Source organism: Haliotis rubra, unplaced genomic scaffold (assembly GCF_003918875.1).
Source record: "Haliotis rubra isolate DU_JTF1 unplaced genomic scaffold, ASM391887v1 Scf867, whole genome shotgun sequence".
In the NCBI taxonomy this organism is placed as follows: domain Eukaryota; kingdom Metazoa; phylum Mollusca; class Gastropoda; order Lepetellida; family Haliotidae; genus Haliotis; species Haliotis rubra.
In genome coordinates, this window is record NW_025767598.1 from 404,338 (window position 1) to 430,962 (window position 26,625).

Here is a 26,625-nt window from a genome sequence, read left to right on the forward strand (position 1 = left end):
CTTGTCCAACGTAGGATTTAGTATATCATTAAAATCTCCTCCCACAATCATATTATTTGGTTCTATCCACTTTTCCAGTTCTTTATAAAATGTTAACCTTTCATCGAGGCCATTAAGAGCATATACATTCAGTAAGTAATATGTTTTGCCATCCACATCAATTTCTGCTTTTAATAATCTGCCCTCAGAATTCCTCGTTACCACGTTAATTTGGTATTGACATCTTTGCGATACCAAAATAGCTACACCCCTGCGATTTACACTTGTTGAATTGCAAAATAAGATTTTTCCTGGGAACATATGTTTATAGTTATTGACAAACTTTTCATCCCAAAACGTTTCCTGTAGAAATGCTATGTCTACATGTGACGTGTTGATAAGTGATAATACTTGTTTAAATGTTCTCACATCTCTTAAACCATTTACATTCCATTACTATATGTTCAACATGATGAGAAGTAATAAATACATATGAAGCATCAAGATTTGTTTTAACGTCATCTCCCCTTTCTGGATTTTATCACATCCTTCTTTTTTCTAGGAGGCCTTCCCCCAGCATGAGCCTTAATAACATCCTCATTAGGTTTCAAGACATTCCATTTGCCTCTAACACTTCCTGGAGCACCATCTCCTCGATAAGGCTGTGCCAGAACATTGTGATTGTCTTCTGTGGGAACTACCATCACATTACGATCATCAACATGTATATAATTGTCATTTGTTTCATGCTCAACTAGTCTTATCATGTTTAACAGCTTGCTTGTGACATCATCTATGATACTGTTATCATAAGGAGATACACGTTGTTTGGTATCACTCCTGCACTTACCAACATGTATGCCTCTATCAATTGTTTCTAGTAAAATGTCAACGACAAAGTCATGTGTTTCTTTGTTCAACTGTGACACCGAAACATCTTCTGCCAATTCCTCAATGTCCTGCTCAGTGGTTGTCACAATCCTTTCTTCCTCTTCTTCTTCTTCGCCATCTTCTTCAATGCTACCTTTAATAGGCAGCTCCTGAAGAATAGGCCACTTGGCTAGTGTCGCATCCGCCTCCATGTCGCTCATGCCATCCTCATTTTCATAATCACCACCTTGACAATTATCATCATTTTCTTCAGACATATCATCATAGCCAAAGCAGGTGCAGTCATTAGGCTTACGTTTACACCTGTGGCATTTGGGAACACGGCAATTGTATTGAACATGTCCTTCGGATCCACAGTTTCTGCACACAATGTTCGGGCAGTTCCTTTTCTCATGCTGATCAGAAAGACAATGATGATACTTTCACCTGATCATTATGGAGAACTCTGAAGAAGTCAAATCCTCCATGCGTTTTAAATTTGATGCTGTATGGAAGACTATGAATTCCTGTGGGAAACTTTACCTGTGTGTACCTGGTTCCATCTTCCCAGTTAGTACCAGGAATGTTTCGTCTGCGGATGGTGTCAACTTCATATATTCCAAACGAATGTAGAACCTCCATTATTTCTCCATCTGTTGTGTAGCTGGGCAAGTTCATGAATGACACAACAACTTTGTCATTTACTAAAGGTATGATATCATACACCTCATCGTTGACAATTTGACCATCACCCAGTGATTTTACGAGCGAATTCTCCGCTAGGGTAATTTCATAATAATTGTGTTTGGAGTGCAACAATAAACAGTGTTGTCTCCCAATTCAAGTTCAAGAGCTTTGCATACGTAAAATGCTTTCGGACGAACATGACTCCTAAACTGCACTCGAATAACGTTCTCTTTCTGATAGACACGAGGTCGGCCATTTTCCTAGTTTACCTGACAAGGGGGTAGCCTTTGCCCAACAGCCTGGTGCCTCATAGTCTATTTTTTCAAATAACCTTAAACCATCGTGTACGATTAGGTCAAGAGATGAGACAGGAATCTTCACAAACGATGAAGTACTTACTGAAAATATCAGAGCACTGCAAATCACAGTGTTCACAACACCTCACCCAGGAAGGTCAACCTGCGCCTCAGACCGCTCGGCCACGCTACCCATACGGACCTCAGCCCTGATTCTATTCAATTGTTTCAGATAACTCCTACACTACTTGTCGGGAACTTGGATACACATCACATGTTATGCTAACCAAATTCGGCAATTTCTAAGTACTTGGAACCTTGTGCCATGTCCATCCCTGACTCCCAAAATGTTCAGCAGATGGATTCTGCTTTTTCACCCCTCCTGCCACAAAAGCTGGAGTAAATAGACCACGAACCTCAATGTTAATTTTCTCCATTTCTGGCCTGAAATAAGACCTCTTTTCTAGGGCTTCAAGCTTCTCAGGTGATATTCATTTCGGGTGTAAATCAAGAATTGACAAATGCGAACGATAGCAAATGTATATTCACGGGACAATTGCGCTCATGATTGCCCAAGCCGCGATTGCCATGGTGACTCGATTTCTCCAGATGGAGAATGCAAAAGAATTGTGGCAGCGGTGGGATTCGAACCCACGCCTCCGAAGAGACTGGTGCCTTAAACCAGCGCCTTAGACCGCTCGGCCACGCTACCCATACGGACCTCACCCTGAATCTATTCAATTGTTTCAGATAACTCCTACACTACTTGTCGGGAACTTGGATACACATCACATGTTATGCTAACCAAATTCGGCAATTTCTAAGTACTTGGAACTTTGTGCCATGTCCATCCCTGACTCCCAAAATGTTCAGCAGATGGATTCTGCCTTTTCACCCTCCTGCCACAAAGCTGGAGTAAATAGACCACGAACCTCAATGTTAATTTCTTCTATTTCTGGCCTGAAATAAGACCTCTTTTCTAGGGCTTCAAGCTTCTCAGGTGATATTCATTTCTGGGTGTAAATCAAGAATTGACAAAAGCGAACGATAGCAAATGTATATTCACGGGACAATTGCGCTCATGATTACCCAAGCCGCGATTGCCATGGTGACTCGATTTCTCCAGATGGAGAATGCAAAAGAATTGTGGCAGCGGTGGGATTCGAACCCACGCCTCCGAAGAGACTGGTGCCTTAAACCAGCGCCTTAGACCGCTCGGCCACGCTACCCATACGGACCTCAGCCCTGATTCTATTCAATTGTTTCAGATAACTCCTACACTACTTGTCGGGAACTTGGATACACATCACATGTTATGCTAACCAAATTCGGCAAATTCTAAGTACTTGGAACCTTGTGCCATGTCCATCCCTGACTCCCAAAATGTTCAGCAGATGGATTCTGCTTTTTCACCCCTCCTGCCACAAAGCTGGAGTAAATAGACCACGAACCTCAATGTTAATTTTCTCCATTTCTGGCCTGAAATAAGACCTCTTTTCTAGGGCTTCAAGCTTTCAGGTGATATTCATTTCAGGTGTAAATCAAGAATTGACAAAAGCGAACGATAGCAAATGTATATTCACGGGACAATTTCGCTCATGATTACCCAAGCCGCGATTGCCATTGGTGACTCGATTTCTCCAGATGGAGAATGCAAAAGAATTGTGGCAGCGGTGGGATTCGAACCCACGCCTCCGAAGAGACTGGTGCCTTAAACCAGCGCCTTAGACCGCTCGGCCACGCTACCCATACGGACCTCAGCCCTGATTCTATTCAATTGTTTCAGATAACTCCTACACTACTTGTCGGAACTTGGATACACATCACATGTTATGCTAACCAAATTCGGCAATTTCTAAGTACTTGGAACCTTGTGCCATGTCCATCCCTGACTCCCAAACTGTTCAGCAGATGGATTCTGCTTTTTCACCCCTCCTGCCACAAAAGCTGGAGTAAATAGACCACGAACCTCAATGTTAATTTTCTCTATTTCTGGCCTGAAATAAGACCTCTTTTCTAGGGCTTCAAGCTTCTCAGGTGATATTCATTTCTGGTGTAAATCAAGAATTGACAAAAGCGAACGATAGCAAATGTATATTCACGGGACAATTACGCTCATGATTGCCCAAGCCGCGATTGCCATGGTGACTCGATTTCTCCAGATGGAGAATGCAAAAGAATTGTGGCAGCGGTGGGATTCGAACCCACGCCTCCGAAGAGACTGGTGCCTTAAACCAGCGCCTTAGACCGCTCGGCCACGCTACCCATACGGACCTGAGACCTGACTCTATTCAATTGTTTCAGATAACTCCTACACTACTTGTCGGGAACTTGGATACACATCACATGTTATGCTAACCAAATTCGGCAATTTCTAAGTACTTGGAACCTTGTACCATGTCCATCCCTGACTCCCAAACTGTTCAGCAGATGGATTCTGCTTTTTCACCCCTCCTGCCACAAAAGCTGGAGTAAATAAACCACGAACCTCAATGTTAATTTTCTATATTTCTGGCCTGAAATAAGACCTCTTTTCTAGGGCTTCAAGCTTCTCAGGTGATATTCATTTCTGGTGTAAATCAAGAATTGACAAAAGCGAACGATAGCAAATGTATATTCACGGGACAATTACGCTCATGATTGCCCAAGCCGCGATTGCCATGGTGACTCGATTTCTCCAGATGGAGAATGCAAAGAATTGTGGCAGCGGTGGGATTCGAACCCACGCCTCCGAAGAGACTGGTGCCTTAAACCAGCGCCTTAGACCGCTCGGCCACGCTACCCATACGGACCTCAGCCCTGATTCTATTCAATTGTTTCAGATAACTCCTACACTACTTGTCGGGAACTTGGATACACATCACATGTTATGCTAACCAAATTCGGCAATTTCTAAGTACTTGGAACCTTGTGCCATGTCCATCCCTGACTCCCAAACTGTTCAGCAGATGGATTCTGCTTTTCACCCCCTCCTGCCACAAAAGCTGGAGTAAATAAACCACGAACCTCAATGTTAATTTTCTCTATTTCTGGCCTGAAATAAGACCTCTTTTCTAGGGCTTCAGGGCTTCAAGCTCAGGTGATATTCATTTCTGGTGTAAATCAAGAATTGACAAAAGCGAACGATAGCAAATGTATATTCACGGGACAATTACGCTCATGATTGCCCAAGCCGCGATTGCCATGGTGACTCGATTTCTCCAGATGGAGAATGCAAAAGAATTGTGGCAGCGGTGGGATTCGAACCCACGCCTCCGAAGAGACTGGTGCCTTAAACCAGCGCCTTAGACCGCTCGGCCACGCTACCCATACGGACCTCAGCCCTGATTCTATTCAATTGTTTCAGATAACTCCTACACTACTTGTCGGGAACTTGGATACACATCACATGTTATGCTAACCAAATTCGGCAATTTCTAAGTACTTGGAACCTTGTGCCATGTCCATCCCTGACTCCCAAACTGTTCAGCAGATGGATTCTGCTTTTCACCCCTCCTGCCACAAAAGCTGGAGTAAATAAACCACGAACCTCAATGTTAATTTTCTCTATTTCTTGCCTGAAATAAGACCTCTTTTCTAGGGCTTCAAGCTTCTCAGGTGATATTCATTTCTGGTGTAAATCAAGAATTGACAAAAGCGAACGATAGCAAATGTATATTCACGGGACAATTACGCTCATGATTGCCCAAGCCGCGATTGCCATGGTGACTCGATTTCTCCAGATGGAGAATGCAAAGAATTGTGGCAGCGGTGGGATTCGAACCCACGCCTCCGAAGAGACTGGTGCCTTAAACCAGCGCCTTAGACCGCTCGGCCACGCTACCCATACGGACCTCAGCCCTGATTCTATTCAATTGTTTCAGATAACTCCTACACTACTTGTCGGGAACTTGGATACACATCACATGTTATGCTAACCAAATTCGGCAATTTCTAAGTACTTGGAACCTTGTGCCATGTCCATCCCTGACTCCCCAAACTGTTCAGCAGATGGATTCTGCTTTTTCACCCTCCTGCCACAAAGCTGGAGTAAATAAACCACGAACCTCAATGTTAATTTTCTCTATTTCTGGCCTGAAATAAGACCTCTTTTCTAGGGCTTCAAGCTTCTCAGGTGATATTCATTTCTGGTGTAAATCAAGAATTGACAAAAGCGAACGATAGCAAATGTATATTCACGGGACAATTACGCTCATGATTGCCCAAGCCGCGATTGCCATGGTGACTCGATTTCTCCAGATGGAGAATGCAAAGAATTGTGGCAGCGGTGGGATTCGAACCCACGCCTCCGAAGAGACTGGTGCCTTAAACCAGCGCCTTAGACCGCTCGGCCACGCTACCCATACGGACCTCAGCCCTGATTCTATTCAATTGTTTCAGATAACTCCTACACTACTTGTCGGGAACTTGGATACACATCACATGTTATGCTAACCAAATTCGGCAATTTCTAAGTACTTGGAACCTTGTGCCATGTCCATCCCTGACTCCCAAACTGTTCAGCAGATGGATTCTGCTTTTTCACCCCTCCTGCCACAAAAGCTGGAGTAAATAAACCACGAACCTCAATGTTAATTTTCTCTATTTCTTGCCTGAAATAAGACCTCTTTTCTAGGGCTTCAAGCTTCTCAGGTGATATTCATTTCTGGTGTAAATCAAGAATTGACAAAAGCGAACGATAGCAAATGTATATTCACGGGACAATTACGCTCATGATTGCCCAAGCCGCGATTGCCATGGTGACTCGATTTCTCCAGATGGAGAATGCAAAAGAATTGTGGCAGCGGTGGGATTCGAACCCACGCCTCCGAAGAGACTGGTGCCTTAAACCAGCGCCTTAGACCGCTCGGCCACGCTACCCATACGGACTTCAGCCCTGATTCTATTCAATTGTTTCAGATAACTCCTACACTACTTGTCGGGAACTTGGATACACATCACATGTTATGCTAACCAAATTCGGCAATTTCTAAGTACTTGGAACCTTGTGCCATGTCCATCCCTGACTCCCAAACTGTTCAGCAGATGGATTCTGCTTTTTCACCCCTCCTGCCACAAAAGCTGGAGTAAATAAACCACGAACCTCAATGTTAATTTTCTCTATTTCTGGCCTGAAATAAGACCTCTTTTCTAGGGCTTCAAGCTTCTCAGGTGATATTCATTTCTGGTGTAAATCAAGAATTGACAAAAGCGAACGATAGCAAATGTATATTCACGGGACAATTACGCTCATGATTGCCCAAGCCGCGATTGCCATGGTGACTCGATTTCTCCAGATGGAGAATGCAAAGAATTGTGGCAGCGGTGGATTCGAACCCACGCCTCCGAAGAGACTGGTGCCTTAAACCAGCGCCTTAGACCGCTCGGCCACGCTACCCATACGGACCTCAGCCCTGATTCTATTCAATTGTTTCAGATAACTCCTACACTACTTGTCGGGAACTTGGATACACATCACATGTTATGCTAACCAAATTCGGCAATTTCTAAGTACTTGGAACCTTGTGCCATGTCCATCCCTGACTCCCAAACTGTTCAGCAGATGGATTCTGCTTTTCACCCCTCCTGCCACAAAAGCTGGAGTAAATAAACCACGAACCTCAATGTTAATTTTCTCTATTTCTGGCCTGAAATAAGACCTCTTTTCTAGGGCTTCAAGCTTCTCAGGTGATATTCATTTCTGGTGTAAATCAAGAATTGACAAAAGCGAACGATAGCAAATGTATATTCACGGGACAATTACGCTCATGATTGCCCAAGCCGCGATTGCCATGGTGACTCGATTTCTCCAGATGGAGAATGCAAAGAATTGTGGCAGCGGTGGGATTCGAACCCACGCCTCCGAAGAGACTGGTGCCTTAAACCAGCGCCTTAGACCGCTCGGCCACGCTACCCATACGGACCTCAGCCCTGATTCTATTCAATTGTTTCAGATAACTCCTACACTACTTGTCGGGAACTTGGATACACATCACATGTTATGCTAACCAAATTCGGCAATTTCTAAGTACTTGGAACCTTGTGCCATGTCCATCCCTGACTCCCAAACTGTTCAGCAGATGGATTCTGCTTTTCACCCTCCTGCCACAAAAGCTGGAGTAAATAAACCACGAACCTCAATGTTAATTTTCTCTATTTCTGGCCTGAAATAAGACCTCTTTTCTAGGGCTTCAAGCTTCTCAGGTGATATTCATTTCTGGTGTAAATCAAGAATTGACAAAAGCGAACGATAGCAAATGTATATTCACGGGACAATTACGCTCATGATTGCCCAAGCCGCGATTGCCATGGTGACTCGATTTCTCCAGATGGAGAATGCAAAAGAATTGTGGCAGCGGTGGGATTCGAACCCACGCCTCCGAAGAGACTGGTGCCTTAAACCAGCGCCTTAGACCGCTCGGCCACGCTACCCATACGGACCTCAGCCCTGATTCTATTCAATTGTTTCAGATAACTCCTACACTACTTGTCGGGAACTTGGATACACATCACATGTTATGCTAACCAAATTCGGCAATTTCTAAGTACTTGGAACCTTGTGCCATGTCCATCCCTGACTCCCAAACTGTTCAGCAGATGGATTCTGCTTTTTCACCCCTCCTGCCACAAAAGCTGGAGTAAATAAACCACGAACCTCAATGTTAATTTTCTCTATTTCTGGCCTGAAATAAGACCTCTTTTCTAGGGCTTCAAGCTTCTCAGGTGATATTCATTTCTGGTGTAAATCAAGAATTGACAAAAGCGAACGATAGCAAATGTATATTCACGGGACAATTACGCTCATGATTGCCCAAGCCGCGATTGCCATGGTGACTCGATTTCTCCAGATGGAGAATGCAAAAGAATTGTGGCAGCGGTGGGATTCGAACCCACGCCTCCGAAGAGACTGGTGCCTTAAACCAGCGCCTTAGACCGCTCGGCCACGCTACCCATACGGACCTCAGCCCTGATTCTATTCAATTGTTTCAGATAACTCCTACACTACTTGTCGGGAACTTGGATACACATCACATGTTATGCTAACCAAATTCGGCAATTTCTAAGTACTTGGAACCTTGTGCCATGTCCATCCCTGACTCCCAAACTGTTCAGCAGATGGATTCTGCTTTTTCACCCCTCCTGCCACAAAAGCTGGAGTAAATAAACCACGAACCTCAATGTTAATTTTCTCTATTTCTGGCCTGAAATAAGACCTCTTTTCTAGGGCTTCAAGCTTCTCAGGTGATATTCATTTCTGGTGTAAATCAAGAATTGACAAAAGCGAACGATAGCAAATGTATATTCACGGGACAATTACGCTCATGATTGCCCAAGCCGCGATTGCCATGGTGACTCGATTTCTCCAGATGGAGAATGCAAAAGAATTGTGGCAGCGGTGGGATTCGAACCCACGCCTCCGAAGAGACTGGTGCCTTAAACCAGCGCCTTAGACCGCTCGGCCACGCTACCCATACGGACCTCAGCCCTGATTCTATTCAATTGTTTCAGATAACTCCTACACTACTTGTCGGGAACTTGGATACACATCACATGTTATGCTAACCAAATTCGGCAATTTCTAAGTACTTGGAACCTTGTGCCATGTCCATCCCTGACTCCCAAACTGTTCAGCAGATGGATTCTGCTTTTTCACCCCTCCTGCCACAAAAGCTGGAGTAAATAAACCACGAACCTCAATGTTAATTTTCTCTATTTCTGGCCTGAAATAAGACCTCTTTTCTAGGGCTTCAAGCTTCTCAGGTGATATTCATTTCTGGTGTAAATCAAGAATTGACAAAAGCGAACGATAGCAAATGTATATTCACGGGACAATTACGCTCATGATTGCCCAAGCCGCGATTGCCATGGTGACTCGATTTCTCCAGATGGAGAATGCAAAAGAATTGTGGCAGCGGTGGGATTCGAACCCACGCCTCCGAAGAGACTGGTGCCTTAAACCAGCGCCTTAGACCGCTCGGCCACGCTACCCATACGGACCTCAGCCCTGATTCTATTCAATTGTTTCAGATAACTCCTACACTACTTGTCGGGAACTTGGATACACATCACATGTTATGCTAACCAAATTCGGCAATTTCTAAGTACTTGGAACCTTGTGCCATGTCCATCCCTGACTCCCAAACTGTTCAGCAGATGGATTCTGCTTTTCACCCCTCCTGCCACAAAAGCTGGAGTAAATAAACCACGAACCTCAATGTTAATTTTCTCTATTTCTGCCTGAAATAAGACCTCTTTTCTAGGGCTTCAAGCTTCTCAGGTGATATTCATTTCTGGTGTAAATCAAGAATTGACAAAAGCGAACGATAGCAAATGTATATTCACGGGACAATTACGCTCATGATTGCCCAAGCCGCGATTGCCATGGTGACTCGATTTCTCCAGATGGAGAATGCAAAAGAATTGTGGCAGCGGTGGGATTCGAACCCACGCCTCCGAAGAGACTGGTGCCTTAAACCAGCGCCTTAGACCGCTCGGCCACGCTACCCATACGGACCTCAGCCCTGATTCTATTCAATTGTTTCAGATAACTCCTACACTACTTGTCGGGAACTTGGATACACATCACATGTTATGCTAACCAAATTCGGCAATTTCTAAGTACTTGGAACCTTGTGCCATGTCCATCCCTGACTCCCAAACTGTTCAGCAGATGGATTCTGCTTTTTCACCCCTCCTGCCACAAAAGCTGGAGTAAATAAACCACGAACCTCAATGTTAATTTTCTCTATTTCTGGCCTGAAATAAGACCTCTTTTCTAGGGCTTCAAGCTTCTCAGGTGATATTCATTTCTGGTGTAAATCAAGAATTGACAAAAGCGAACGATAGCAAATGTATATTCACGGGACAATTACGCTCATGATTGCCCAAGCCGCGATTGCCATGGTGACTCGATTTCTCCAGATGGAGAATGCAAAAGAATTGTGGCAGCGGTGGGATTCGAACCCACGCCTCCGAAGAGACTGGTGCCTTAAACCAGCGCCTTAGACCGCTCGGCCACGCTACCCATACGGACCTCAGCCCTGATTCTATTCAATTGTTTCAGATAACTCCTACACTACTTGTCGGGAACTTGGATACACATCACATGTTATGCTAACCAAATTCGGCAATTTCTAAGTACTTGGAACCTTGTGCCATGTCCATCCCTGACTCCCAAACTGTTCAGCAGATGGATTCTGCTTTTTCACCCCTCCTGCCACAAAAGCTGGAGTAAATAAACCACGAACCTCAATGTTAATTTTCTCTATTTCTTGCCTGAAATAAGACCTCTTTTCTAGGGCTTCAAGCTTCTCAGGTGATATTCATTTCTGGTGTAAATCAAGAATTGACAAAAGCGAACGATAGCAAATGTATATTCACGGGACAATTACGCTCATGATTGCCCAAGCCGCGATTGCCATGGTGACTCGATTTCTCCAGATGGAGAATGCAAAAGAATTGTGGCAGCGGTGGGATTCGAACCCACGCCTCCGAAGAGACTGGTGCCTTAAACCAGCGCCTTAGACCGCTCGGCCACGCTACCCATACGGACTTCAGCCCTGATTCTATTCAATTGTTTCAGATAACTCCTACACTACTTGTCGGGAACTTGGATACACATCACATGTTATGCTAACCAAATTCGGCAATTTCTAAGTACTTGGAACCTTGTGCCATGTCCATCCCTGACTCCCAAACTGTTCAGCAGATGGATTCTGCTTTTTCACCCCTCCTGCCACAAAAGCTGGAGTAAATAAACCACGAACCTCAATGTTAATTTTCTCTATTTCTGGCCTGAAATAAGACCTCTTTTCTAGGGCTTCAAGCTTCTCAGGTGATATTCATTTCTGGTGTAAATCAAGAATTGACAAAAGCGAACGATAGCAAATGTATATTCACGGGACAATTACGCTCATGATTGCCCAAGCCGCGATTGCCATGGTGACTCGATTTCTCCAGATGGAGAATGCAAAAGAATTGTGGCAGCGGTGGGATTCGAACCCACGCCTCCGAAGAGACTGGTGCCTTAAACCAGCGCCTTAGACCGCTCGGCCACGCTACCCATACGGACCTTCAGCCCTGATTCTATTCAATTGTTTCAGATAACTCCTACACTACTTGTCGGGAACTTGGATACACATCACATGTTATGCTAACCAAATTCGGCAATTTCTAAGTACTTGGAACCTTGTGCCATGTCCATCCCTGACTCCCAAACTGTTCAGCAGATGGATTCTGCTTTTCACCCTCCTGCCACAAAAGCTGGAGTAAATAAACCACGAACCTCAATGTTAATTTTCTCTATTTCTGGCCTGAAATAAGACCTCTTTTCTAGGGCTTCAAGCTTCTCAGGTGATATTCATTTCTGGTGTAAATCAAGAATTGACAAAAGCGAACGATAGCAAATGTATATTCACGGGACAATTACGCTCATGATTGCCCAAGCCGCGATTGCCATGGTGACTCGATTTCTCCAGATGGAGAATGCAAAAGAATTGTGGCAGCGGTGGGATTCGAACCCACGCCTCCGAAGAGACTGGTGCCTTAAACCAGCGCCTTAGACCGCTCGGCCACGCTACCCATACGGACCTCAGCCCTGATTCTATTCAATTGTTTCAGATAACTCCTACACTACTTGTCGGGAACTTGGATACACATCACATGTTATGCTAACCAAATTCGGCAATTTCTAAGTACTTGGAACCTTGTGCCATGTCCATCCCTGACTCCCAAACTGTTCAGCAGATGGATTCTGCTTTTTCACCCCTCCTGCCACAAAAGCTGGAGTAAATAAACCACGAACCTCAATGTTAATTTTCTCTATTTCTGGCCTGAAATAAGACCTCTTTTCTAGGGCTTCAAGCTTCTCAGGTGATATTCATTTCTGGTGTAAATCAAGAATTGACAAAAGCGAACGATAGCAAATGTATATTCACGGGACAATTACGCTCATGATTGCCCAAGCCGCGATTGCCATGGTGACTCGATTTCTCCAGATGGAGAATGCAAAAGAATTGTGGCAGCGGTGGGATTCGAACCCACGCCTCCGAAGAGACTGGTGCCTTAAACCAGCGCCTTAGACCGCTCGGCCACGCTACCCATACGGACCTCAGCCCTGATTCTATTCAATTGTTTCAGATAACTCCTACACTACTTGTCGGGAACTTGGATACACATCACATGTTATGCTAACCAAATTCGGCAATTTCTAAGTACTTGGAACCTTGTGCCATGTCCATCCCTGACTCCCAAACTGTTCAGCAGATGGATTCTGCTTTTTCACCCCTCCTGCCACAAAAGCTGGAGTAAATAAACCACGAACCTCAATGTTAATTTTTCTATTTCTTGCCTGAAATAAGACCTCTTTTCTAGGGCTTCAAGCTTCTCAGGTGATATTCATTTCTGGTGTAAATCAAGAATTGACAAAAGCGAACGATAGCAAATGTATATTCACGGGACAATTACGCTCATGATTGCCCAAGCCGCGATTGCCATGGTGACTCGATTTCTCCAGATGGAGAATGCAAAAGAATTGTGGCAGCGGTGGGATTCGAACCCACGCCTCCGAAGAGACTGGTGCCTTAAACCAGCGCCTTAGACCGCTCGGCCACGCTACCCATACGGACCTCAGCCCTGATTCTATTCAATTGTTTCAGATAACTCCTACACTACTTGTCGGGAACTTGGATACACATCACATGTTATGCTAACCAAATTCGGCAATTTCTAAGTACTTGGAACCTTGTGCCATGTCCATCCCTGACTCCCAAACTGTTCAGCAGATGGATTCTGCTTTTTCACCCCTCCTGCCACAAAAGCTGGAGTAAATAAACCACGAACCTCAATGTTAATTTTCTCTATTTCTTGCCTGAAATAAGACCTCTTTTCTAGGGCTTCAAGCTTCTCAGGTGATATTCATTTCTGGTGTAAATCAAGAATTGACAAAAGCGAACGATAGCAAATGTATATTCACGGGACAATTACGCTCATGATTGCCCAAGCCGCGATTGCCATGGTGACTCGATTTCTCCAGATGGAGAATGCAAAGAATTGTGGCAGCGGTGGGATTCGAACCCACGCCTCCGAAGAGACTGGTGCCTTAAACCAGCGCCTTAGACCGCTCGGCCACGCTACCCATACGGACCTCAGCCCTGATTCTATTCAATTGTTTCAGATAACTCCTACACTACTTGTCGGGAACTTGGATACACATCACATGTTATGCTAACCAAATTCGGCAATTTCTAAGTACTTGGAACCTTGTGCCATGTCCATCCCTGACTCCCAAACTGTTCAGCAGATGGATTCTGCTTTTTCACCCTCCTGCCACAAAAGCTGGAGTAAATAAACCACGAACCTCAATGTTAATTTTCTCTATTTCTGGCCTGAAATAAGACCTCTTTTCTAGGGCTTCAAGCTTCTCAGGTGATATTCATTTCTGGTGTAAATCAAGAATTGACAAAAGCGAACGATAGCAAATGTATATTCACGGGACAATTACGCTCATGATTGCCCAAGCCGCGATTGCCATGGTGACTCGATTTCTCCAGATGGAGAATGCAAAAGAATTGTGGCAGCGGTGGGATTCGAACCCACGCCTCCGAAGAGACTGGTGCCTTAAACCAGCGCCTTAGACCGCTCGGCCACGCTACCCATACGGACCTCAGCCCTGATTCTATTCAATTGTTTCAGATAACTCCTACACTACTTGTCGGGAACTTGGATACACATCACATGTTATGCTAACCAAATTCGGCAATTTCTAAGTACTTGGAACCTTGTACCATGTCCATCCCTGACTCCCAAACTGTTCAGCAGATGGATTCTGCTTTTTCACCCCTCCTGCCACAAAAGCTGGAGTAAATAAACCACGAACCTCAATGTTAATTTTCTCCATTTCTGGCCTGAAATAAGACCTCTTTTCTAGGGCTTCAAGCTTCTCAGGTGATATTCATTTCTGGTGTAAATCAAGAATTGACAAAAGCGAACGATAGCAAATGTATATTCACGGGACAATTACGCTCATGATTGCCCAAGCCGCGATTGCCATGGTGACTCGATTTCTCCAGATGGAGAATGCAAAAGAATTGTGGCAGCGGTGGGATTCGAACCCACGCCTCCGAAGAGACTGGTGCCTTAAACCAGCGCCTTAGACCGCTCGGCCACGCTACCCATACGGACCTCAGCCCTGATTCTATTCAATTGTTTCAGATAACTCCTACACTACTTGTCGGGAACTTGGATACACATCACATGTTATGCTAACCAAATTCGGCAATTTCTAAGTACTTGGAACCTTGTGCCATGTCCATCCCTGACTCCCAAACTGTTCAGCAGATGGATTCTGCTTTTTCACCCCTCCTGCCACAAAAGCTGGAGTAAATAAACCACGAACCTCAATGTTAATTTTCTCTATTTCTGGCCTGAAATAAGACCTCTTTTCTAGGGCTTCAAGCTTCTCAGGTGATATTCATTTCTGGTGTAAATCAAGAATTGACAAAAGCGAACGATAGCAAATGTATATTCACGGGACAATTACGCTCATGATTGCCCAAGCCGCGATTGCCATGGTGACTCGATTTCTCCAGATGGAGAATGCAAAAGAATTGTGGCAGCGGTGGGATTCGAACCCACGCCTCCGAAGAGACTGGTGCCTTAAACCAGCGCCTTAGACCGCTCGGCCACGCTACCCATACGGACCTCAGCCCTGATTCTATTCAATTGTTTCAGATAACTCCTACACTACTTGTCGGGAACTTGGATACACATCACATGTTATGCTAACCAAATTCGGCAATTTCTAAGTACTTGGAACCTTGTGCCATGTCCATCCCTGACTCCCAAACTGTTCAGCAGATGGATTCTGCTTTTTCACCCCTCCTGCCACAAAAGCTGGAGTAAATAAACCACGAACCTCAATGTTAATTTTCTCTATTTCTTGCCTGAAATAAGACCTCTTTTCTAGGGCTTCAAGCTTCTCAGGTGATATTCATTTCTGGTGTAAATCAAGAATTGACAAAAGCGAACGATAGCAAATGTATATTCACGGGACAATTACGCTCATGATTGCCCAAGCCGCGATTGCCATGGTGACTCGATTTCTCCAGATGGAGAATGCAAAAGAATTGTGGCAGCGGTGGGATTCGAACCCACGCCTCCGAAGAGACTGGTGCCTTAAACCAGCGCCTTAGACCGCTCGGCCACGCTACCCATACGGACCTCAGCCCTGATTCTATTCAATTGTTTCAGATAACTCCTACACTACTTGTCGGGAACTTGGATACACATCACATGTTATGCTAACCAAATTCGGCAATTTCTAAGTACTTGGAACCTTGTGCCATGTCCATCCCTGACTCCCAAACTGTTCAGCAGATGGATTCTGCTTTTCACCCTCCTGCCACAAAAGCTGGAGTAAATAAACCACGAACCTCAATGTTAATTTTCTCTATTTCTGGCCTGAAATAAGACCTCTTTTCTAGGGCTTCAAGCTTCTCAGGTGATATTCATTTCTGGTGTAAATCAAGAATTGACAAAAGCGAACGATAGCAAATGTATATTCACGGGACAATTGCGCTCATGATTGCCCAAGCCGCGATTGCCATGGTGACTCGATTTCTCCAGATGGAGAATGCAAAAGAATTGTGGCAGCGGTGGGATTCGAACCCACGCCTCCGAAGAGACTGGTGCCTTAAACCAGCGCCTTAGACCGCTCGGCCACGCTACCCATACGGACCTCAGCCCTGATTCTATTCAATTGTTTCAGATAACTCCTACACTACTTGTCGGGAACTTGGATACACATCACATGTTATGCTAACCAAATTCGGCAATTTCTAAGTACTTGGAACCTTGTGCCATGTCCATCCCTGACTCCCAAACTGTTCAGCAGATGGATTCTGCTTTTTCACCCCTCCTGCCACAAAAGCTGGAGTAAATAAACCACGAACCTCAATGTTAATTTTCTCTATTTCTGGCCTGAAATAAGACCTCTTTTCTAGGGCTTCAAGCTTCTCAGGTGATATTCATTTCTGGTGTAAATCAAGAATTGACAAAAGCGAACGATAGCAAATGTATATTCACGGGACAATTACGCTCATGATTGCCCAAGCCGCGATTGCCATGGTGACTCGATTTCTCCAGATGGAGAATGCAAAAGAATTGTGGCAGCGGTGGGATTCGAACCCACGCCTCCGAAGAGACTGGTGCCTTAAACCAGCGCCTTAGACCGCTCGGCCACGCTACCCATACGGACCTCAGCCCTGATTCTATTCAATTGTTTCAGATAACTCCTACACTACTTGTCGGGAACTTGGATACACATCACATGTTATGCTAACCAAATTCGGCAATTTCTAAGTACTTGGAACCTTGTGCCATGTCCATCCCTGACTCCCAAACTGTTCAGCAGATGGATTCTGCTTTTTCACCCTCCTGCCACAAAAGCTGGAGTAAATAAACCACGAACCTCAATGTTAATTTTCTCTATTTCTTGCCTGAAATAAGACCTCTTTTCTAGGGCTTCAAGCTTCTCAGGTGATATTCATTTCGGGTGTAAATCAAGAATTGACAAAAGCGAACGATAGCAAATGTATATTCACGGGACAATTACGCTCATGATTGCCCAAGCCGCGATTGCCATGGTGACTCGATTTCTCCAGATGGAGAATGCAAAAGAATTGTGGCAGCGGTGGGATTCGAACCCACGCCTCCGAAGAGACTGGTGCCTTAAACCAGCGCCTTAGACCGCTCGGCCACGCTACCCATACGGACCTCAGCCCTGATTCTATTCAATTGTTTCAGATAACTCCTACACTACTTGTCGGGAACTTGGATACACATCACATGTTATGCTAACCAAATTCGGCAATTTCTAAGTACTTGGAACCTTGTGCCATGTCCATCCCTGACTCCCAAACTGTTCAGCAGATGGATTCTGCTTTTTCACCCCTCCTGCCACAAAAGCTGGAGTAAATAAACCACGAACCTCAATGTTAATTTTCTCTATTTCTTGCCTGAAATAAGACCTCTTTTCTAGGGCTTCAAGCTTCTCAGGTGATATTCATTTCTGGTGTAAATCAAGAATTGACAAAAGCGAACGATAGCAAATGTATATTCACGGGACAATTACGCTCATGATTGCCCAAGCCGCGATTGCCATGGTGACTCGATTTCTCCAGATGGAGAATGCAAAAGAATTGTGGCAGCGGTGGGATTCGAACCCACGCCTCCGAAGAGACTGGTGCCTTAAACCAGCGCCTTAGACCGCTCGGCCACGCTACCCATACGGACCTCAGCCCTGATTCTATTCAATTGTTTCAGATAACTCCTACACTACTTGTCGGGAACTTGGATACACATCACATGTTATGCTAACCAAATTCGGCAATTTCTAAGTACTTGGAACCTTGTGCCATGTCCATCCCTGACTCCCAAACTGTTCAGCAGATGGATTCTGCTTTTTCACCCCTCCTGCCACAAAAGCTGGAGTAAATAAACCACGAACCTCAATGTTAATTTTCTCTATTTCTTGCCTGAAATAAGACCTCTTTTCTAGGGCTTCAAGCTTCTCAGGTGATATTCATTTCTGGTGTAAATCAAGAATTGACAAAAGCGAACGATAGCAAATGTATATTCACGGGACAATTACGCTCATGATTGCCCAAGCCGCGATTGCCATGGTGACTCGATTTCTCCAGATGGAGAATGCAAAAGAATTGTGGCAGCGGTGGGATTCGAACCCACGCCTCCGAAGAGACTGGTGCCTTAAACCAGCGCCTTAGACCGCTCGGCCACGCTACCCATACGGACCTCAGCCCTGATTCTATTCAATTGTTTCAGATAACTCCTACACTACTTGTCGGGAACTTGGATACACATCACATGTTATGCTAACCAAATTCGGCAATTTCTAAGTACTTGGAACCTTGTGCCATGTCCATCCCTGACTCCCAAACTGTTCAGCAGATGGATTCTGCTTTTTCACCCCTCCTGCCACAAAAGCTGGAGTAAATAAACCACGAACCTCAATGTTAATTTTCTCCATTTCTTGCCTGAAATAAGACCTCTTTTCTAGGGCTTCAAGCTTCTCAGGTGATATTCATTTCTGGTGTAAATCAAGAATTGACAAAAGCGAACGATAGCAAATGTATATTCACGGGACAATTGCGCTCATGATTGCCCAAGCCGCGATTGCCATGGTGACTCGATTTCTCCAGATGGAGAATGCAAAAGAATTGTGGCAGCGGTGGGATTCGAACCCACGCCTCCGAAGAGACTGGTGCCTTAAACCAGCGCCTTAGACCGCTCGGCCACGCTACCCATACGGACCTCAGCCCTGATTCTATTCAATTGTTTCAGATAACTCCTACACTACTTGTCGGGAACTTGGATACACATCACATGTTATGCTAACCAAATTCGGCAATTTCTAAGTACTTGGAACCTTGTGCCATGTCCATCCCTGACTCCCAAACTGTTCAGCAGATGGATTCTGCTTTTTCACCCTCCTGCCACAAAAGCTGGAGTAAATAAACCACGAACCTCAATGTTAATTTTCTCTATTTCTGGCCTGAAATAAGACCTCTTTTCTAGGGCTTCAAGCTTCTCAGGTGATATTCATTTCTGGTGTAAATCAAGAATTGACAAAAGCGAACGATAGCAAATGTATATTCACGGGACAATTACGCTCATGATTGCCCAAGCCGCGATTGCCATGGTGACTCGATTTCTCCAGATGGAGAATGCAAAGAATTGTGGCAGCGGTGGGATTCGAACCCACGCCTCCGAAGAGACTGGTGCCTTAAACCAGCGCCTTAGACCGCTCGGCCACGCTACCCATACGGACCTCAGCCCTGATTCTATTCAATTGTTTCAGATAACTCCTACACTACTTGTCGGGAACTTGGATACACATCACATGTTATGCTAACCAAATTCGGCAATTTCTAAGTACTTGGAACCTTGTGCCATGTCCATCCCTGACTCCCAAACTGTTCAGCAGATGGATTCTGCTTTTTCACCCTCCTGCCACAAAAGCTGGAGTAAATAAACCACGAACCTCAATGTTAATTTTCTCTATTTCTTGCCTGAAATAAGACCTCTTTTCTAGGGCTTCAAGCTTCTCAGGTGATATTCATTTCTGGTGTAAATCAAGAATTGACAAAAGCGAACGATAGCAAATGTATATTCACGGGACAATTACGCTCATGATTGCCCAAGCCGCGATTGCCATGGTGACTCGATTTCTCCAGATGGAGAATGCAAAAGAATTGTGGCAGCGGTGGGATTCGAACCCACGCCTCCGAAGAGACTGGTGCCTTAAACCAGCGCCTTAGACCGCTCGGCCACGCTACCCATACGGACCTCAGCCCTGATTCTATTCAATTGTTTCAGATAACTCCTACACTACTTGTCGGGAACTTGGATACACATCACATGTTATGCTAACCAAATTCGGCAATTTCTAAGTACTTGGAACCTTGTGCCATGTCCATCCCTGACTCCCAAACTGTTCAGCAGATGGATTCTGCTTTTTCACCCTCCTGCCACAAAGCTGGAGTAAATAAACCACGAACCTCAATGTTAATTTTCTCTATTTCTGGCCTGAAATAAGACCTCTTTTCTAGGGCTTCAAGCTTCTCAGGTGATATTCATTTCTGGTGTAAATCAAGAATTGACAAAAGCGAACGATAGCAAATGTATATTCACGGGACAATTACGCTCATGATTGCCCAAGCCGCGATTGCCATGGTGACTCGATTTCTCCAGATGGAGAATGCAAAAGAATTGTGGCAGCGGTGGGATTCGAACCCACGCCTCCGAAGAGACTGGTGCCTTAAACCAGCGCCTTAGACCGCTCGGCCACGCTACCCATACGGACCTCAGCCCTGATTCTATTCAATTGTTTCAGATAACTCCTACACTACTTGTCGGGAACTTGGATACACATCACATGTTATGCTAACCAAATTCGGCAATTTCTAAGTACTTGGAACCTTGTGCCATGTCCATCCCTGACTCCCAAACTGTTCAGCAGATGGATTCTGCTTTTCACCCCTCCTGCCACAAAAGCTGGAGTAAATAAACCACGAACCTCAATGTTAATTTTCTATTTCGTGCCTGAAATAAGACCTCTTTTCTAGGGCTTCAAGCTTCTCAGGTGATATTCATTTCTGGTGTAAATCAAGAATTGACAAAAGCGAACGATAGCAAATGTATATTCACGGGACAATTACGCTCATGATTGCCCAAGCCGCGATTGCCATGGTGACTCGATTTCTCCAGATGGAGAATGCAAAGAATTGTGGCAGCGGTGGATTCGAACCCACGCCTCCGAAGAGACTGGTGCCTTAAACCAGCGCCTTAGACCGCTCGGCCACGCTACCCATACGGACCTCAGCCCTGATTCTATTCAATTGTTTCAGATAACTCCTACACTACTTGTCGGGAACTTGGATACACATCACATGTTATGCTAACCAAATTCGGCAATTTCTAAGTACTTGGAACCTTGTGCCATGTCCATCCCTGACTCCCAAACTGTTCAGCAGATGGATTCTGCTTTTTCACCCTCCTGCCACAAAAGCTGGAGTAAATAAACCACGAACCTCAATGTTAATTTTCTCTATTTCTGGCCTGAAATAAGACCTCTTTTCTAGGGCTTCAAGCTTCTCAGGTGATATTCATTTCTGGTGTAAATCAAAGAATTGACAAAAGCGAACGATAGCAAATGTATATTCACGGGACAATTACGCTCATGATTGCCCAAGCCGCGATTGCCATGGTGACTCGATTTCTCCAGATGGAGAATGCAAAGAATTGTGGCAGCGGTGGGATTCGAACCCACGCCTCCGAAGAGACTGGTGCCTTAAACCAGCGCCTTAGACCGCTCGGCCACGCTACCCATACGGACCTCAGCCCTGATTCTATTCAATTGTTTCAGATAACTCCTACACTACTTGTCGGGAACTTGGATACACATCACATGTTATGCTAACCAAATTCGGCAATTTCTAAGTACTTGGAACCTTGTGCCATGTCCATCCCTGACTCCCAAACTGTTCAGCAGATGGATTCTGCTTTTTCACCCCTCCTGCCACAAAAGCTGGAGTAAATAAACCACGAACCTCAATGTTAATTTTCTCTATTTCTGGCCTGAAATAAGACCTCTTTTCTAGGGCTTCAAGCTTCTCAGGTGATATTCATTTCTGGTGTAAATCAAGAATTGACAAAAGCGAACGATAGCAAATGTATATTCACGGGACAATTACGCTCATGATTGCCCAAGCCGCGATTGCCATGGTGACTCGATTTCTCCAGATGGAGAATGCAAAAGAATTGTGGCAGCGGTGGGATTCGAACCCACGCCTCCGAAGAGACTGGTGCCTTAAACCAGCGCCTTAGACCGCTCGGCCACGCTACCCATACGGACCTCAGCCCTGATTCTATTCAATTGTTTCAGATAACTCCTACACTACTTGTCGGGAACTTGGATACACATCACATGTTATGCTAACCAAATTCGGCAATTTCTAAGTACTTGGAACCTTGTGCCATGTCCATCCCTGACTCCCAAAACTGTTCAGCAGATGGATTCTGCTTTTTCACCCCTCCTGCCACAAAGCTGGAGTAAATAAACCACGAACCTCAATGTTAATTTTCTTCTATTTCTGGCCTGAAATAAGACCTCTTTTCTAGGGCTTCAAGCTTCTCAGGTGATATTCATTTCTGGTGTAAATCAAGAATTGACAAAAGCGAACGATAGCAAATGTATATTCACGGGACAATTACGCTCATGATTGCCCAAGCCGCGATTGCCATGGTGACTCGATTTCTCCAGATGGAGAATGCAAAGAATTGTGGCAGCGGTGGGATTCGAACCCACGCCTCCGAAGAGACTGGTGCCTTAAACCAGCGCCTTAGACCGCTCGGCCACGCTACCCATACGGACCTCAGCCCTGATTCTATTCAATTGTTTCAGATAACTCCTACACTACTTGTCGGGAACTTGGATACACATCACATGTTATGCTAACCAAATTCGGCAATTTCTAAGTACTTGGAACCTTGTGCCATGTCCATCCCTGACTCCCAAACTGTTCAGCAGATGGATTCTGCTTTTCACCCTCCTGCCACACAAAGCTGGAGTAAATAAACCACGAACCTCAATGTTAATTTTCTCTATTTCTTGCCTGAAATAAGACCTCTTTTCTAGGGCTTCAAGCTTCTCAGGTGATATTCATTTCTGGTGTAAATCAAGAATTGACAAAAGCGAACGATAGCAAATGTATATTCACGGGACAATTACGCTCATGATTGCCCAAGCCGCGATTGCCATGGTGACTCGATTTCTCCAGATGGAGAATGCAAAAGAATTGTGGCAGCGGTGGATTCGAACCCACGCCTCCGAAGAGACTGGTGCCTTAAACCAGCGCCTTAGACCGCTCGGCCACGCTACCCATACGGACCTCAGCCCTGATTCTATTCAATTGTTTCAGATAACTCCTACACTACTTGTCGGGAACTTGGATACACATCACATGTTATGCTAACCAAATTCGGCAATTTCTAAGTACTTGGAACCTTGTGCCATGTCCATCCCTGACTCCCAAACTGTTCAGCAGATGGATTCTGCTTTTTCACCCCTCCTGCCACAAAAGCTGGAGTAAATAAACCACGAACCTCAATGTTAATTTCTCTATTTCTGGCCTGAAATAAGACCTCTTTTCTAGGGCTTCAAGCTTCTCAGGTGATATTCATTTCTGGTGTAAATCAAGAATTGACAAAAGCGAACGATAGCAAATGTATATTCACGGGACAATTACGCTCATGATTGCCCAAGCCGCGATTGCCATGGTGACTCGATTTCTCCAGATGGAGAATGCAAAGAATTGTGGCAGCGGTGGATTCGAACCCACGCCTCCGAAGAGACTGGTGCCTTAAACCAGCGCCTTAGACCGCTCGGCCACGCTACCCATACGGACCTCAGCCCTGATTCTATTCAATTGTTTCAGATAACTCCTACACTACTTGTCGGGAACTTGGATACACATCACATGTTATGCTAACCAAATTCGGCAATTTCTAAGTACTTGGAACCTTGTACCATGTCCATCCCTGACTCCCAAACTGTTCAGCAGATGGATTCTGCTTTTTCACCCCCTCCTGCCACAAAAGCTGGAGTAAATAAACCACGAACCTCAATGTTAATTTTCTCTATTTCTTGCCTGAAATAAGACCTCTTTTCTAGGGCTTCAAGCTTCTCAGGTGATATTCATTTCTGGTGTAAATCAAGAATTGACAAAAGCGAACGATAGCAAATGTATATTCACGGGACAATTACGCTCATGATTGCCCAAGCCGCGATTGCCATGGTGACTCGATTTCTCCAGATGGAGAATGCAAAAGAATTGTGGCAGCGGTGGGATTCGAACCCACGCCTCCGAAGAGACTGGTGCCTTAAACCAGCGCCTTAGACCGCTCGGCCACGCTACCCATACGGACCTGAGACCTGATTCTATTCAATTGTTTCAGATAACTCCTACACTACTTGTCGGGAACTTGGATACACATCACATGTTATGCTAACCAAATTCGGCAATTTCTAAGTACTTGGAACCTTGTGCCATGTCCATCCCTGACTCCCAAACTGTTCAGCAGATGGATTCTGCTTTTCACCCCTCCTGCCACAAAAGCTGGAGTAAATAAACCACGAACCTCAATGTTAATTTTTCTATTTCTTGCCTGAAATAAGACCTCTTTTCTAGGGCTTCAAGCTTCTCAGGTGATATTCATTTCTGGTGTAAATCAAGAATTGACAAAAGCGAACGATAGCAAATGTATATTCACGGGACAATTACGCTCATGATTGCCCAAGCCGCGATTGCCATGGTGACTCGATTTCTCCAGATGGAGAATGCAAAAGAATTGTGGCAGCGGTGGGATTCGAACCCACGCCTCCGAAGAGACTGGTGCCTTAAACCAGCGCCTTAGACCGCTCGGCCACGCTACCCATACGGACCTCAGCCCTGATTCTATTCAATTGTTTCAGATAACTCCTACACTACTTGTCGGGAACTTGGATACACATCACATGTTATGCTAACCAAATTCGGCAATTTCTAAGTACTTGGAACCTTGTGCCATGTCCATCCCTGACTCCCAAACTGTTCAGCAGATGGATTCTGCTTTTTCACCCCTCCTGCCACAAAAGCTGGAGTAAATAAACCACGAACCTCAATGTTAATTTCTCTATTTCTGGCCTGAAATAAGACCTCTTTTCTAGGGCTTCAAGCTTCTCAGGTGATATTCATTTCTGGTGTAAATCAAGAATTGACAAAAGCGAACGATAGCAAATGTATATTCACGGGACAATTACGCTCATGATTGCCCAAGCCGCGATTGCCATGGTGACTCGATTTCTCCAGATGGAGAATGCAAAAGAATTGTGGCAGCGGTGGGATTCGAACCCACGCCTCCGAAGAGACTGGTGCCTTAAACCAGCGCCTTAGACCGCTCGGCCACGCTACCCATACGGACCTCAGCCCTGATTCTATTCAATTGTTTCAGATAACTCCTACACTACTTGTCGGGAACTTGGATACACATCACATGTTATGCTAACCAAATTCGGCAATTTCTAAGTACTTGGAACCTTGTGCCATGTCCATCCCTGACTCCCAAACTGTTCAGCAGATGGATTCTGCTTTTCACCCCTCCTGCCACAAAAGCTGGAGTAAATAAACCACGAACCTCAATGTTAATTTCTCTATTTCTTGCCTGAAATAAGACCTCTTTTCTAGGGCTTCAAGCTTCTCAGGTGATATTCATTTCTGGTGTAAATCAAGAATTGACAAAAGCGAACGATAGCAAATGTATATTCACGGGACAATTACGCTCATGATTGCCCAAGCCGCGATTGCCATGGTGACTCGATTTCTCCAGATGGAGAATGCAAAAGAATTGTGGCAGCGGTGGGATTCGAACCCACGCCTCCGAAGAGACTGGTGCCTTAAACCAGCGCCTTAGACCGCTCGGCCACGCTACCCATACGGACCTCAGCCCTGATTCTATTCAATTGTTTCAGATAACTCCTACACTACTTGTCGGGAACTTGGATACACATCACATGTTATGCTAACCAAATTCGGCAATTTCTAAGTACTTGGAACCTTGTGCCATGTCCATCCCTGACTCCCAAACTGTTCAGCAGATGGATTCTGCTTTTCACCCCTCCTGCCACAAAAGCTGGAGTAAATAAACCACGAACCTCAATGTTAATTTTCTATTTCTTGCCTGAAATAAGACCTCTTTTCTAGGGCTTCAAGCTTCTCAGGTGATATTCATTTCTGGTGTAAATCAAGAATTGACAAAAGCGAACGATAGCAAATGTATATTCACGGGACAATTACGCTCATGATTGCCCAAGCCGCGATTGCCATGGTGACTCGATTTCTCCAGATGGAGAATGCAAAGAATTGTGGCAGCGGTGGAGTTCGAACCCACGCCTCCGAAGAGACTGGTGCCTTAAACCAGCGCCTTATTTTTATTTTTTTCTCTTTAATAAAATTTTACATGAAGCATTTATAATGTTACATAAAAAGGCTAAAAAGGTATCACAGATGTTGAATTGCATTCAAGTCATGTATAGCATTACATGAATTTCATTCTTTGAAACGGATACTTAAATACAAGCTTACTACCGTCTAACCCAGGAAGTTTACTGGCATGATATATCGCTGAATAAACTTATCAGCACGGTTTTCAAATTGATACCTTGACCACAACAGATTAAAAGTGTTGTTTTATGTAA

General features: G+C 44.8%; 46 non-coding genes across 46 annotated transcripts; all 46 read right to left on the reverse strand.

Annotated features, from left to right (window-relative positions):
* Positions 1-2,462: 2,462 nt before the first annotated feature.
* On the reverse strand, positions 2,463-2,544 carry Trnal-aag. Its single transcript has one exon. It is a non-coding gene; the product is annotated as a tRNA-Leu (tRNA).
* Positions 2,545-2,979: 435 nt separating this feature from the next.
* On the reverse strand, positions 2,980-3,061 carry Trnal-aag. The gene has a single exon. It is a non-coding gene; the product is annotated as a tRNA-Leu (tRNA).
* Positions 3,062-3,497: 436 nt separating this feature from the next.
* On the reverse strand, positions 3,498-3,579 carry Trnal-aag. The gene has a single exon. It is a non-coding gene; the product is annotated as a tRNA-Leu (tRNA).
* Positions 3,580-4,015: 436 nt separating this feature from the next.
* Trnal-aag lies at positions 4,016-4,097 on the reverse strand. The gene has a single exon. It is a non-coding gene; the product is annotated as a tRNA-Leu (tRNA).
* Positions 4,098-4,533: 436 nt separating this feature from the next.
* Trnal-aag lies at positions 4,534-4,615 on the reverse strand. The gene has a single exon. It is a non-coding gene; the product is annotated as a tRNA-Leu (tRNA).
* Positions 4,616-5,057: 442 nt separating this feature from the next.
* On the reverse strand, positions 5,058-5,139 carry Trnal-aag. The gene has a single exon. It is a non-coding gene; the product is annotated as a tRNA-Leu (tRNA).
* A 435-nt stretch (positions 5,140-5,574) lies between these two features.
* Trnal-aag lies at positions 5,575-5,656 on the reverse strand. The gene has a single exon. It is a non-coding gene; the product is annotated as a tRNA-Leu (tRNA).
* A 435-nt stretch (positions 5,657-6,091) lies between these two features.
* Trnal-aag lies at positions 6,092-6,173 on the reverse strand. The gene has a single exon. It is a non-coding gene; the product is annotated as a tRNA-Leu (tRNA).
* A 437-nt stretch (positions 6,174-6,610) lies between these two features.
* Trnal-aag lies at positions 6,611-6,692 on the reverse strand. Its single transcript has one exon. It is a non-coding gene; the product is annotated as a tRNA-Leu (tRNA).
* Positions 6,693-7,128: 436 nt separating this feature from the next.
* Trnal-aag lies at positions 7,129-7,209 on the reverse strand. Its single transcript has one exon. It is a non-coding gene; the product is annotated as a tRNA-Leu (tRNA).
* Positions 7,210-7,644: 435 nt separating this feature from the next.
* Trnal-aag lies at positions 7,645-7,726 on the reverse strand. Its single transcript has one exon. It is a non-coding gene; the product is annotated as a tRNA-Leu (tRNA).
* A 435-nt stretch (positions 7,727-8,161) lies between these two features.
* On the reverse strand, positions 8,162-8,243 carry Trnal-aag. Its single transcript has one exon. It is a non-coding gene; the product is annotated as a tRNA-Leu (tRNA).
* A 437-nt stretch (positions 8,244-8,680) lies between these two features.
* On the reverse strand, positions 8,681-8,762 carry Trnal-aag. Its single transcript has one exon. It is a non-coding gene; the product is annotated as a tRNA-Leu (tRNA).
* A 437-nt stretch (positions 8,763-9,199) lies between these two features.
* Trnal-aag lies at positions 9,200-9,281 on the reverse strand. The gene has a single exon. It is a non-coding gene; the product is annotated as a tRNA-Leu (tRNA).
* Positions 9,282-9,718: 437 nt separating this feature from the next.
* On the reverse strand, positions 9,719-9,800 carry Trnal-aag. The gene has a single exon. It is a non-coding gene; the product is annotated as a tRNA-Leu (tRNA).
* Positions 9,801-10,235: 435 nt separating this feature from the next.
* Positions 10,236-10,317, reverse strand: Trnal-aag. The gene has a single exon. It is a non-coding gene; the product is annotated as a tRNA-Leu (tRNA).
* Positions 10,318-10,754: 437 nt separating this feature from the next.
* Positions 10,755-10,836, reverse strand: Trnal-aag. Its single transcript has one exon. It is a non-coding gene; the product is annotated as a tRNA-Leu (tRNA).
* Positions 10,837-11,273: 437 nt separating this feature from the next.
* Positions 11,274-11,355, reverse strand: Trnal-aag. Its single transcript has one exon. It is a non-coding gene; the product is annotated as a tRNA-Leu (tRNA).
* Positions 11,356-11,792: 437 nt separating this feature from the next.
* On the reverse strand, positions 11,793-11,874 carry Trnal-aag. Its single transcript has one exon. It is a non-coding gene; the product is annotated as a tRNA-Leu (tRNA).
* Positions 11,875-12,310: 436 nt separating this feature from the next.
* Trnal-aag lies at positions 12,311-12,392 on the reverse strand. Its single transcript has one exon. It is a non-coding gene; the product is annotated as a tRNA-Leu (tRNA).
* A 437-nt stretch (positions 12,393-12,829) lies between these two features.
* Trnal-aag lies at positions 12,830-12,911 on the reverse strand. The gene has a single exon. It is a non-coding gene; the product is annotated as a tRNA-Leu (tRNA).
* Positions 12,912-13,347: 436 nt separating this feature from the next.
* Trnal-aag lies at positions 13,348-13,429 on the reverse strand. The gene has a single exon. It is a non-coding gene; the product is annotated as a tRNA-Leu (tRNA).
* A 436-nt stretch (positions 13,430-13,865) lies between these two features.
* Trnal-aag lies at positions 13,866-13,947 on the reverse strand. Its single transcript has one exon. It is a non-coding gene; the product is annotated as a tRNA-Leu (tRNA).
* Positions 13,948-14,383: 436 nt separating this feature from the next.
* On the reverse strand, positions 14,384-14,465 carry Trnal-aag. Its single transcript has one exon. It is a non-coding gene; the product is annotated as a tRNA-Leu (tRNA).
* A 437-nt stretch (positions 14,466-14,902) lies between these two features.
* Positions 14,903-14,984, reverse strand: Trnal-aag. Its single transcript has one exon. It is a non-coding gene; the product is annotated as a tRNA-Leu (tRNA).
* A 437-nt stretch (positions 14,985-15,421) lies between these two features.
* On the reverse strand, positions 15,422-15,503 carry Trnal-aag. Its single transcript has one exon. It is a non-coding gene; the product is annotated as a tRNA-Leu (tRNA).
* A 437-nt stretch (positions 15,504-15,940) lies between these two features.
* Trnal-aag lies at positions 15,941-16,022 on the reverse strand. Its single transcript has one exon. It is a non-coding gene; the product is annotated as a tRNA-Leu (tRNA).
* A 435-nt stretch (positions 16,023-16,457) lies between these two features.
* On the reverse strand, positions 16,458-16,539 carry Trnal-aag. The gene has a single exon. It is a non-coding gene; the product is annotated as a tRNA-Leu (tRNA).
* Positions 16,540-16,976: 437 nt separating this feature from the next.
* On the reverse strand, positions 16,977-17,058 carry Trnal-aag. Its single transcript has one exon. It is a non-coding gene; the product is annotated as a tRNA-Leu (tRNA).
* A 436-nt stretch (positions 17,059-17,494) lies between these two features.
* On the reverse strand, positions 17,495-17,576 carry Trnal-aag. The gene has a single exon. It is a non-coding gene; the product is annotated as a tRNA-Leu (tRNA).
* A 437-nt stretch (positions 17,577-18,013) lies between these two features.
* Trnal-aag lies at positions 18,014-18,095 on the reverse strand. Its single transcript has one exon. It is a non-coding gene; the product is annotated as a tRNA-Leu (tRNA).
* A 437-nt stretch (positions 18,096-18,532) lies between these two features.
* Trnal-aag lies at positions 18,533-18,614 on the reverse strand. Its single transcript has one exon. It is a non-coding gene; the product is annotated as a tRNA-Leu (tRNA).
* A 437-nt stretch (positions 18,615-19,051) lies between these two features.
* On the reverse strand, positions 19,052-19,133 carry Trnal-aag. Its single transcript has one exon. It is a non-coding gene; the product is annotated as a tRNA-Leu (tRNA).
* Positions 19,134-19,568: 435 nt separating this feature from the next.
* Positions 19,569-19,650, reverse strand: Trnal-aag. Its single transcript has one exon. It is a non-coding gene; the product is annotated as a tRNA-Leu (tRNA).
* Positions 19,651-20,086: 436 nt separating this feature from the next.
* On the reverse strand, positions 20,087-20,168 carry Trnal-aag. The gene has a single exon. It is a non-coding gene; the product is annotated as a tRNA-Leu (tRNA).
* Positions 20,169-20,603: 435 nt separating this feature from the next.
* On the reverse strand, positions 20,604-20,685 carry Trnal-aag. Its single transcript has one exon. It is a non-coding gene; the product is annotated as a tRNA-Leu (tRNA).
* Positions 20,686-21,118: 433 nt separating this feature from the next.
* Trnal-aag lies at positions 21,119-21,199 on the reverse strand. The gene has a single exon. It is a non-coding gene; the product is annotated as a tRNA-Leu (tRNA).
* Positions 21,200-21,635: 436 nt separating this feature from the next.
* Trnal-aag lies at positions 21,636-21,717 on the reverse strand. The gene has a single exon. It is a non-coding gene; the product is annotated as a tRNA-Leu (tRNA).
* Positions 21,718-22,154: 437 nt separating this feature from the next.
* On the reverse strand, positions 22,155-22,236 carry Trnal-aag. The gene has a single exon. It is a non-coding gene; the product is annotated as a tRNA-Leu (tRNA).
* A 437-nt stretch (positions 22,237-22,673) lies between these two features.
* Trnal-aag lies at positions 22,674-22,755 on the reverse strand. Its single transcript has one exon. It is a non-coding gene; the product is annotated as a tRNA-Leu (tRNA).
* Positions 22,756-23,191: 436 nt separating this feature from the next.
* Positions 23,192-23,272, reverse strand: Trnal-aag. The gene has a single exon. It is a non-coding gene; the product is annotated as a tRNA-Leu (tRNA).
* Positions 23,273-23,707: 435 nt separating this feature from the next.
* On the reverse strand, positions 23,708-23,788 carry Trnal-aag. Its single transcript has one exon. It is a non-coding gene; the product is annotated as a tRNA-Leu (tRNA).
* Positions 23,789-24,226: 438 nt separating this feature from the next.
* On the reverse strand, positions 24,227-24,308 carry Trnal-aag. Its single transcript has one exon. It is a non-coding gene; the product is annotated as a tRNA-Leu (tRNA).
* A 435-nt stretch (positions 24,309-24,743) lies between these two features.
* Positions 24,744-24,825, reverse strand: Trnal-aag. Its single transcript has one exon. It is a non-coding gene; the product is annotated as a tRNA-Leu (tRNA).
* A 436-nt stretch (positions 24,826-25,261) lies between these two features.
* Trnal-aag lies at positions 25,262-25,343 on the reverse strand. The gene has a single exon. It is a non-coding gene; the product is annotated as a tRNA-Leu (tRNA).
* Positions 25,344-25,778: 435 nt separating this feature from the next.
* Trnal-aag lies at positions 25,779-25,860 on the reverse strand. Its single transcript has one exon. It is a non-coding gene; the product is annotated as a tRNA-Leu (tRNA).
* Positions 25,861-26,625: the final 765 nt, after the last annotated feature.